The sequence below is a fragment of the Trachypithecus francoisi genome, unplaced genomic scaffold, assembly GCF_009764315.1.
Source record: "Trachypithecus francoisi isolate TF-2019V2 unplaced genomic scaffold, Tfra_2.0 Lachesis_group5, whole genome shotgun sequence".
Taxonomy (NCBI): Eukaryota; Metazoa; Chordata; class Mammalia; order Primates; family Cercopithecidae; genus Trachypithecus; species Trachypithecus francoisi.
This window is the reverse complement of record NW_022681470.1, coordinates 101,634,060-101,646,100: the sequence shown is the minus strand read 5'-3', so window position 1 is coordinate 101,646,100 and position 12,041 is coordinate 101,634,060. Positions and strand designations below refer to the sequence as shown.

General features: G+C 40.1%; 1 protein-coding gene across 3 annotated transcripts in view; it reads left to right on the top strand.

The window, feature by feature from the left end:
- LOC117075461 (myomegalin) overlaps positions 1-12,041 on the top strand; it is a 276,182-nt gene that overhangs the window by 58,293 nt on the left and 205,848 nt on the right. The window lies entirely within an intron of this gene.

The window sequence follows — 12,041 nt, the reverse complement described above, 5'->3', positions numbered from 1 at the left end:
ATATAGGATGGCAAGTGCTTTCACAGAGATAAGGACAGTACACTCTGAGATCTTGAAAGAAAATGTCTACTTTTATTAAAGGAATAGGGAAAGGCCTCTTACCAGAGGCCATTTCTCCTGGGGACTGCATATTGAGCATGGTCTCCAAAGCTGAGTTAGATTTTACTAGTCAGAGAAGTAGAGTATAATATTCCAGATGGAGGCAAAATTTGGGGGAAGGAAGAGAGGTATGTTCATGGATTGAGCAAATAAGAGACTGGGCTATAGAGAGGTAAGGAAAGGAGAGTTAGAACAGGAGAGAAGTAATATTAAAGGTACTTAATCTGTCGAAAGTAATTGTAATTGTTCAGTAATGTGGCTACCTCTAAAATGTTTGCTGATGTAGGAAATTCTAGAGAAAAAAGGCCCTTTGATTACAGGGAAAGAAATAACAGACTTAAAATGCAAATACTGGCACATTATGGAACCAAAACATAATTAGTCAATTAAGAAGTGAAAATGACAATTATCATTTATGTTGGTGCAGAAAAAAGGGACAAAGAAGGCAACATTTCACACATGCAACAGTGTTTCTTTTCTTTCGTTCTCCACCCACAACCAACAGCATGGTTGTATGTGTATACAAACTTCAATTGTATGTTTGTCAGGTTGAGATCAATAGGTATTATTTTCCGTGATGAAAGGAGGGCATTGCTTAGCATATATGCTTCATTTGTATTTTCGAATGAGTGAGTGATTTAATTCATTTCCCAACCTTGCCAACTTCGTTGTGTAGGGGCTTTGCCCCACTCAGAGAATCCACCAATGAAGGGATCTTTATTCTTTTCAGCTCTGTAGACTTGAGCAGTGGGTTAAGTGTATCTCATAAGTTGTCTTATTTTGTCTTTATAAGACATGGACCAAGCATCAATCTCCCCATTTTTTAAGTGAGGGAACTAGGACTCACAGAAATTGTGACTTTTTCAGGGCCATAAGTTTATGTACCATGATCATAAATCTGAACAGGTTATTGGGTCAGAAATAATTTTTACCTACAAATGGCCACAATGATGTGTTGAGAAAAATCCCTTGCCGTATGCTTTCTCACTGATCACAGCACCCAGCTGCAGCATCTCTGGGATGAGTGAGACTGGAGCAGGACATGCATAATACTGGCTAGCATTTGATGGTCACTTTCTCTGTGGCAAATATGGTTCTAAGTATGTGACAGCATTATCTCATTTACAACAACCCTGTGAAAAGGCATGATTACCAGTTAGAATGGCGATCATTAAAAAGTCAGGAAACAACAGATGCTAGAGAGGATGTGAACACATAGGAACACTTTTACACAGTTGGTGGGAGTGTAAATTAGTTCAACCATTGTGAAAGACAGTGTGACAATTCCTCAAGGATCTAGAACTAGAAATACCATTTGACCCAGCAATCCCATTACTGGGTATATACCCAAAGGATTATAAATCAATCTACTATGAAGACACATGCACACATATGTTCATTGCAGCACTATTCACAATAGCAAAGACTTAGAACCAACCCAAATGCCCATCAATGATAGACTGGATAAAGAAAATGTGGCATGTATACACCATGGAATACTATGCAGCCGTAAAAAAGGATGAGTTCATGTCCTTTGCAGGGACATGGATGAAGCTGGAAACCATCATTCTCAGCAAACTAACACAGGAACAGGAAACCAAACACCCCATGTTCTCACTCATAAGTGGGAGTTGAACAATGAGAACACATGGACACAGGGAGGGGAACATCACACCCCAGAGCCTGTCAGGGGGTGTGGGCCAAGGGGAGGGATAATATTAGGAGAAATGCCTAATATAGATGACGAGTTGATGGGTGTAGCAAACCAACATGGCACACATATACCTGCGTAACAAACCTGCATGTTCTGCACATGTATCCTGGAACTTCAAATATAATAAAAAAAGAAAAGCCATTATTATTATTCCAATTTACAAATGATGAACTAATGGCAAAAAGAATAACAAAGGAACTTGCCCAGTGACTCATGATTAAGCCTGAAAACACCTTATGTCTTTGTGACCTAAAGATAGTGGGTATTTCCTATGTTGGGGAACTCAGCTGGTGAAAGTTTGGTGCTAATGAAGGTGTTGGCTTGTTTGGAAATGGAATCACTAGTTCCTCCTGTTTAGATTGATGCATACTGAAATTCTACCAGACTCCTGCCTCTCTAGGTAAGCTGTAAATCCACTTTTGTCTTCCAATATTCTCTATTACATGATTTTTACTCTATTAATTCTGAACTGCTTGCAATTCAAAGCTATTTCATACTTTCATTTCTTTGTACCTGCTGTTCTCTCTGCCTGGAAAATCTTTTCTCTCCTATTGTTTATTTGGTTAAAGTTTACTCATCCTTCAAGATTCAGCTCAGGTGCCTTTTTAAATTTATTTATTTTTTAATTTTAGGATGCCTTCTCTTACTCTCTGATCCCAGAATATATACCAAGACTCTAAGCTCCTTGAAGGCAGAAAAAAACCTCTTGCCCATTCTTTTCTAGTCTCTAGAATATAACATAATATAGTACATAGTAAGTACTCAGTAAATATTCATCAACTAAACTAACTGAAAAGTATTAAAAATTAGATATCCTGTTGGATTTGTATTTCTTCTGCCTCTACTTGGTATTCACAATAAGTTGATTTTTTTTTTTTTTTTTTTTTGAGACGGAGTCTCACTGTGTCGCCTGGGCTGGAGTGCAGTGGCCGGATCTCAGCTCACTGCAAGCTCCGCTGCCTCCCGAGTTCACACCATTCTCTAGCCTCAGCCTCCCAAGTAGCTGGGACTACAGGCGCCCGCCACCTCGCCCGGCTAGTTTTTTTTTGTATTTTTTAGTAGAGACGGAATTTCACCATGTTAGCCAGGATGGTCTCAATCTCCTGACCTTGTGATCCACCCGTCTCGGCCTCCCAAAGTGCTGGGATTACAGGCTTGAGCCACCACGCCTGGCCAAGTTGAATATTTTTAAGGAGGGTATTGGTGTGTTAATTGATTGGGTAGGATGGGAAACTAGGAAGTCAAGAAATGTACATTTCTTTTCTACTTTATTTTTTTTTTATTGTTCATTTTTTTCAAGACGGGGTCTCACTGTGTCGCCCAGGCTGGAGTGCAGAGGCGCGATCTCAGCTCCACTGCAACCTCTGCCTCCCGGATTCAAGCGATTCTCCTGCCTCAGTCTGCCACCACACCCGGCTAATTTTTTGTATTTTTAGTAGAGACAGAGTTTCGCTGAGTTGGCCAGGCTGGTCTCCAAATCCTGGCCTCAAATGGTCCGCCCTTCTTGGCCTCCAAAATGCTGGAATTTTAGGCGCAAACTACGCGCCTGGCCTCTTTTCCACTTTGAATGGAATGATAAAACTGAAAATGAAAAGGACAGGAGAGAAACAGAGTCTTTTTGAAATCATATTTGACAGGATTTATTAAGATCACAATAGTAGCTGATAACAATAACTACTATCTGAGTGCTCATTATACACCAGGCACTTTTCTAGATATTTAACATATTTAATTTAGTGTATTTTCAGTTCATTTTCCTAACTTATGAGATATATATCATTTTTACAAACATTATACTAGTGAAGAGATCAAGGTTCAAATAACTTGCCCAAAGTTATATAAGAATAAAGTGGAGGTGGCTCAAGTGTAATCCCAGCACTTTAGGCCGAGACGGGTGGATCACGAGGTCAGGAGATCGAGACCATCCTGGCTAACACGTGAAACCCAGTCTCTACAAAAAATACAAAAAACTAGCCGGGCGAGCGGGCGCCTGTAGTCCCAGCTACTCCGGAGGCTGAGGCGGGGAATGGCGTGAACCCGGGAGCAGAGCTTGCAGTGAGCTGAGATCGGCCACTGCACTCCAGCCTGGGTGACAGAGCAAGACTCGTCTCAAAAAAAAAAAAAAAGATAAAGTAACGGAGCCACTATAACTCCATAATTCAAAGTTCTTGGGGAAATGAAAGGACTCTCAGAGGAGAGCATTACATTGGTGGAATGCTTGCATTTGGGTTTTTTTTTTACATAGAATCAACATGGCAGATGGTACAGAAAAGCCACAGAAGGGTGGGAGCCTTTGGCTATAAAATCAATAGGGGGCCTCCACTGCCCTGTCCTGTTTACACATTTTTCTAATAATGTTGTCTTTAACAAGAAAATATCATCAAAACCAGCTGTAGTGTTTGCCTAACTGTACTCTGCAGCTTTCCCTGGCAGTCTGAATCTAACCGCAGTGAGTCAGCCTGTTCAGGTCCCACCCACCCTGGCGAACTTTTCCACTTGGATCTTGAAGTCTTTCGGGAGAAAAAAGAAAAAAAAAAGTGCTAAAAGCAAAAGGCTTTTTCATTTTGGGGAGTTTCTGGAGCTCTGGGTAACCTGTGCTAATTTAGGTTAATTGAGGTCCTGTCACTGCCCTCTTTATGTTCCACAATTTTAGTGCTTCTTGAGTGTTTCTCTCTAATTACAACCATGGAAAATGAATGCTACTGGTAAAGTGCATTTTTATTTTTTTAAAAATGCATTCATTCTTCCAAACCACAGTGTCCCAAACATACTGGTTTTTTTTTTCATGGGTATCTTAAGACATGCAAAAAGTTATTAGGAGGCAGGGGGTAACTATTAAACTTTCAGCAATCACAAGTGCAGTTTGTTTTCCCTTTTCAATCTCATGTTTAAAAAGGGAAAGAGAGGTCTTCTACACACAGTCATTCCGTGCAAACTTTTCCGTGCAAAGTTTTCATTCCTAAGCAACATTACCAAAGTTGTGAATCAAATCAATTACTTTTTTCTTAAGAACTACAGAGTAAAAGGAATGCTTCTGAGTGCGTACAAGATACATAGATGGACATCAGATTCCATTCTCAAAGAATGTACCATCTGATTGGGGCATAAAAAATTTAAATTATACAAGATTTAATTTAAATAACATCTAAGGCAATATTGAAAGAGATATTTCAAGATGGGAGTACTTGCCAAACTAACGCATGTTTTTAAAACTTAAATATGGCCAGGCGTGGTGATCATGCCTGTAATCCCAGCACTTTGGGAGGCTGAGGCGAGCGAATCACCTGAGGTCAGGCATTTGAGACCAGCCTGGCTAACATGGTGAAACCCCATCTCCATTAAAAATACAAAAATTAGCCAGGCGTGGTGGCATGCACCTGTAATCCCAGTTACTCAGGAGGCTGAGGGAGGAGAAGCGCTTGAACCCAGAAGGCAGAGGTTGCAGTGAGCCGAGATCAAGCCCTGCACTCTAGCCTGGGCTACAAAGCAAGACTCTGTCTCAAATAATAAATAAATCTTAAGTACTAGAACTTTTTTTCTAATTTGCATGCGCACATGTGTGTGTGTGTGTAAACTTTTTAAAGTTGTAAATATTAGCTTACATTTGGTTATACAATTAATAAAGAAACTTTATCAAAAAGAATGAAATTATAAAAGTTGGACAACCCTGAACATTCTGAAAGGTATGATTACCAACACAGAAAAGAGAGCAATCACTTTCACAGAGACTGTAGCACTTGAATTACAATAATTCTTTTTGTAATTTTAAATTATCTCCTTTCTGTCTCCTCATTAGAACTTGTTTTCTTCTCTTCTCCATTGTTCGAAGAGAAGCCCTATCTTGCTTTCTGTGGACTTTGCAAAGTTTCCATTCTAATGATAATTTCCATTCCAATACTAAATTTAAAAAATAACAACAAAGATCATGATACCAATTAATATTTGTAAGTGCTTACAGTGTGCCAAGTTCTGAGAATGCACTTGACCTTATTATCTTATTCAGTTCTTCTAATAGTCTTTTGAGGTTGGTACAACCATTGTCTTCATTTGTAAAGAGAGAGACGCTGGAGCTAGGAAAACACTAGTAATTGATGGAAAGTGCTGGAGCTGGGATTTGAACATAAGTGTACTGGTTCTAATGCCTGAACTCTTAACCACAATTTTATTATGCCTATTGATAGCTGACCCCCTTATTCATTTGTTTGTTAATCCACTCATCCACTTACGAGTGCGTCGTGTGTGCCAGGCCGTGTTCTAGCTGTTAGTTGCACAATGATCAAGGATGAATATATAAAAATATGTATTTTCGGCTGGGTGTGGTGGCTTACGCCTGTAATTCCAGCACTCTGGGAGGCTGAGGCAGGTGGATCACCTGAGGTCAGGAGTTTGAGACCAGTGTGGCAAACATGGTGAAACATTGTCTCTCCTAAAAATATAAAAGTTAGCTGGGCATGGTGGTGGACTCCTGTAATCCCAGCTACTCAGGAGGCTGAGGCAGGAGAATTGCTTGAACCCAGGAGGCAGAAGTTGTAGTGAGCCGAGATTGCCACTGTACTCCAGCCTGGATGATAGAGCTAGACTCCGTTTCAAAAAAAAAAAAGAAAAGAAAATGTATGTTCAAGGATGAGTGTTTATTTCAGTATTCTTTATACCAGTACAGTATTAGTACTCAAGGTGAGGATTATTTCAAGTGTGGAATATGTATACAATAGAACATTATAGAGCAATGTACTGGCTTGGGAGGATGTCCATTATAACAAATTTGAGATTAAACAAAACAACAGCAACAACAATTTGACTGAATGTTACAAAAAATAAGATCTCATTTTTGAGGGAGAAAAGATGGAAATGTCTGGAAGGATACATACCAAAATATTGATATTGATTATGTCTGGATGATGGAATTAACCTATTGCCTTCTTTATAACTTTGAGTATTATATTTATTTTAATTATCTATTCACTGAGAAAATATTCTAATGCTTTTACTATGTGTAGCATGCCTTAAGCATTGCAGATACAATACTGAATAGGCAAACATGGTTCCTGCCTTCATAGAGTTTACAGATTAGCAAATTCCACCAGAATGTAATTATTATTGTAATAGAAGTAAAGAGTGCTATGGAAAATATAGCTGGGCACTTACTCAATCTGAAGAGGTTGGGGGATTCAGGGAAAGTTTCCTGGAGGAAACTGCCTCTAACCAGGGACCTGAAGAAGGAATAAGAATTAGCCACTAATAAAGGGGTGGGAATGTGAGAATGAAGAATGTTCCTTGCATAGGAAATAGCTTGAATCAAGATCCAGATGAGAGAAAGAACCATAATCAGTATTCCTAGAGCATGGGATGTAAGGAATGCAGAGAACTGAAACCGGAGAAAAGAGAGAGGAGTCATCATACAGAGTCTTGCAAGTTATGTAAAGGCTTTCACATTTTATCTGAGCTCAAGAGAACTGCTGAAAGCTTTTAGTCAGAGAGGCGACATGATCAGATTTTCCTCTTAGAAAGATCCTTTTGGCTTCTGTATGGACTCTGCCTAGAAGGAATAGTCTGGAGGCAGAGAAAACAGTTAGGAGGCTGTTGCAGCATTCCAGGCAAAGGTTGGTGGAGATGCCAGTATAAAAATTAGAGAAATGGACAGGTGAAAGAGATTTCAGAGTCAGAATGTATAGGGCTAAGCCATTGATTGGATATAGAACCAGTGAGGCAGAAGAAACCCAAAGATGACTGACCACCCATTCATCTCTTCACCCACATCCTACCCACTGTCACCTTGTCATAAACTTCCAGACTACCTTCACCTCTCTCTTCAATAACACGAGTTATTTGTTTAAAGTCTGCCTTTTCTGTTAGAACATGAGCTCACCATAGCAGAGCCAGTGGTTGTCTTTTCACTGCTAGACACAGTGATTAGCATAATGCCTGGTACATAGTACCATTTCTTTTCTTTTCTTTTTTGTTTGTTTTGGATGAATAAATGATGTTAAGTTTTCTCGCTTGGGCAACAACTAGGTTATGCCCTCCACTGAGAAAGAGAACAACTGGAACAGGCACATGTACTGCTTTTATGACCAGTGAAGCAACAGCAACACAAACCAAAAAACAGTAAAGCGATTTCTGTTTTTGGAAGAAAAGTAAAGAAGATTCTTCCTGTTATTAAGGAACTCCAAATCTACTGGGGAGACAGTCAAACAGATAATCCCCATATATTGTGAAATGGGCCACGATAAGAGCAGGTCCGCAGTGCTGTGGGAGCATTCAGGGGGAGCCCTTGCCCAGGCATTAGGGCCAGATAGCTTTCTTTCAGTAGGTAATTTCTGACTTAGATCCTTATGGGTGAGTTGGGATTAGTTAGGTGAGAGCTGGGTGGGAATTAAAGAGAAGTGACATTCCAGGCTAATGCTGCTCCCCGTGCAAAGTCCTGGAGGGAGCCTGAGCCTGGTGAATTCAGAAACGGGAGGCTTTCTGTCATAGATGGAGCAAGGGAGGGTCAATTGGGGTTCATGTTGGCTGTGTCTTTTCCCTTATCCCCCTACTTCTGGTCAAGGCATTCTTGTTGCAGCCATGGGCATTCATGGTGTCACTGTGGACTCTTGGTTTTTTGTTTCTTTTTTTTTTTTTTTTTTTTGAGACATGGTCTTGCTCTGTCATCCAGGCTTGAGTGCAGTGGTACAATCTTGGCTCACTGCAGCCTTGACCTCCCAGGTTCAAGAGATCCCCCACCTCAGCCTCCTGAGTAGCTGGGACTACAAGAACATACCATCACACCTGGCTAACTTTGATTTTTTTAAACTTTATTTTATTTATTTATTTGAGATGGAGTTTCACTCTTGTTGTGCAGGCTGGAGTGCAATGGCGCGATCTCGGCTCACCGCACCCTCAGCCTTTCAGGTTCAAGCGATTCTCCTGCCTCAGCCTCCTGAGTAGCTGGGATAACAGGCATGTGCCACTACACTGTCTAATTGTGTATTTTTAGTAGAGACGGGATTTCTCCATGTTGATCAGGCTGGTCTCAAACTCCTGACCTCAGGTGATCCACCCGCCTTGGCCTCCCAAAGTGCCACTGCGCCTGGCCTGTTTTTTTATTTTTTGTAGAGACAGTGTCTCACTATGTTGCCCAGGCTGGTTTCAAGTTCCTGGCCTCAAGCAATCCTCCTGCCTCGGCCTCTCAAAGTGTTGGGATTACAGGTATGAGCCACCGCACCCAGCAACTCTTAGCTCTTGTGACCAGAGCACGTCCTAGTCATGGCTTCAAAATTGCCTTCACTCCTAGAAAAAAAATAGAGAAAGGATTATTTAAAATCTAGAGAAAAAGGTGAGGCCATAAGTCACTCTTTCTAAATTCCAGAAGCTCAGCAAATAATCTGAGTTGAACCAATTGTGAACAAACACCAAGTCCTGTTAATGCTGATTGGGCCAAAGTGATGGAGAATCTAGCTTGGAGTCTGGTAATCTTGGGAGGCCCCAGCATCACTGCAGCTCAACTATCATTCCTGCCTTGCAGCTCATTTAACAGCCTCTGGCATCACTATTTCTGGCTGGGCCATCTATTTTTGGTGGCCAGGGAAGTTGTTATTTGTTTTGTTTTGTTTTGTTATGGTTTACAGTGCTCTAGTGCAATGATGAAGATAACACCTGGTTATTCCAGGACTGGGGGTGGTGTGGGTGTGTATCTATGTTGGGGAAGGCAGCAGGAACATGATCTTAACTCCTGTTCTTTATCCACATGATGAGGCTGCCTAAGACAGGGTTTATTAATCAACCTGATGCAATAACTCTGTCATTAGTGCTCTTGTTATCAGGTCAGTTATTTCAAGAAAAGGCTGTGTACAGGATGGGTATCAGTATGCTTCCGAGTGTTAGGGGAAAAAACGTTGAACGATATTATTAATATTTTAGAATTTAAAAGACTCTGGAACTTCAGGAATTATGTTAAAATTTCAGAAACAGAGTTTTAGAAGGGTGACTTGTTTGTTTATTGTATAATCCAAAAGAAAAAAGCAGGACTTTGTGGAATTCATAGTCAGCTTTCTGAAGCAGGTGTCAGTAGTTGGCTTCTGAGACAAGGGTAGAAACACCATGTTGAGCCGAGTACGGTGGCTCACACCTATAATCCCAGCACTTTGGGAGGCCGAGGCGGACGGATCACCTGAGGTCAGGAGTTCAAGACCAGCCTCAACATGGAGAAACCCCATCTCTACTAAAAATACAAAATTAGCCAGGCATGGTGGTGCATGCCTGTAATCCCAGCTACTTGGGAGGCTGAGGCAGGAGAATTGCTTGAACCTGGGAGGCAGAGGTTGCGGTGAGCTTTAAAAAAAAAGGGAAACACCATGTTGGCATAAAAGAGTTGATGAATGGAACACCGAGTTGGTTGGCTCTGGTTGACATTTTCCGTGGTAGAATGTGGTGTGTGAAAGTTATACACATTTTTCAGAACAGCCTAATACTTATGTATTAGATCATATGTTTCTGTTTTATCTGAGGGTTATCACAAAACTTTACCTTTTTATAAAACTTAATAATCTGTGAATATTCAGTATTGAGAGCCACTTAGAGGATAGCTACTTCATCTGACCCTTCTTTTAAGGCTGTATAATATAGGTAGGAGTGGTATACAGAATATTTAGACGTGATTCATTCTAAGCCATTTACCTTTAACTGAATTGAATCAAATTTGACTTTAACTGAAACTTTATCATTAAAAATAATCTCTTTTAAAAGATCAAGGATTGGTTAGTTACTTCTCTCAGTTTTGGTTTATCTCTTTGTCTTCTTCTTTTAAAAACAAAGCTTTATTGAAACAATTAACACTCTATACAGCTCACCTTCTTAAATCGTACAATTCCATGATTTTAGTATATTCACAGAGTTGTGCAACCATCACCACTGTCTACTTCCAGTATGTGCTTCTCACTCCAGTAGGAAACCTCATACCTGTTAACATTCACTTCCCATTTTCCCTCTCCCTGGTTCCCAGAAACCACTAATCTACTTTCTCCCTGGATTTGCCTATTCTGGACATTTCATATAAATGGAATTATACAATAGATGACCTTTTGTATCTGGCTTCTTTCACATTATCGTATAATGTTGTCAAGGTCATTTATGTTGAAGCATGTATCAGTACTTCATTCCTTTTTACGGCTGAGTAATATTCTGTGATTTGGATATGCTAAATGTTGTTTATCCGTTCATCAGTTGAAGTACATTTGAGATACTTCCAATTTTGGCTATTATGAATAATGCTGCTATGAACATTTGTATACAAGATTTCATGTGGCCGTATGTTTTCAATTTTCTTGTGTATACAACTAGGAAAGGAATTGCTAGGTTGTACGGTAACTCTTTGTTTAACCTTTTGAGAGCCAACTTTAGTTTATTCATCTTGAAAATGAAGAAAACAATTTTTTTTTAACATAGATCAGTGGTCAGATCCTTTAGGGTCACCAGGAAGATTATTTACAGTGAAGGATACTTTTTGAAAAGTTACAGGGAGCCTGAGGTAGAAGAGGGAATACCTTATGAGTTGCAAGTGAATACCAGTCTCAGAAGGGTCATACAGTCTCATGATTAAGGCCCTGATGCGTATGCAGTATGGGGTCAAAATGTTGAAGTTATAGTCTGTGCTCCTCCACTTTCTCAGTGAACAACTCAGTTAACCTCCTGATGTCTCTCTGTCCTAGGCAGTAAAATGGGGATCATCATATCTCCTACTTCAAAGGTTGTGGTAAAGATAAATGAAATAATACACATGGAAGTGCTTGGTACATTGTCAAATCCAATGTAGATGATTGTTGTTGTGAAGATGGTATAATGGTATCTGATTAACTTTGTAATACAGGGCCAAGTCATTCAAAACAGACAGGAATTAAACTTTTTATCTGTACAATTCAGATTTTATGAGAACAGCATAGAGACACTCAGACACATAGATGTATTGTAAATCAAATATGTGTGTGCAAAATGAACCAGCCCTCTCTTCCTCCTGCCCCATCTCTTCTTGTCTATCCCCATCCCCAATCCAAAATAAGTTGAGCTCCTAGTTGTAGTTCCCTGGGTGCTAAAAAGCAGGAAATACTCCCCAGACATTTGTGTACCCTTCCCATAGGGTTGTTTCGAAAATATGACAGTTAGCAAAGTTATAGGTTAAATCGCCCATTGGGCATCATCCTTGAGTCATTGTTACTGCTTTTGTCTTAGAAATATGGTGTCTTTTACATGCACT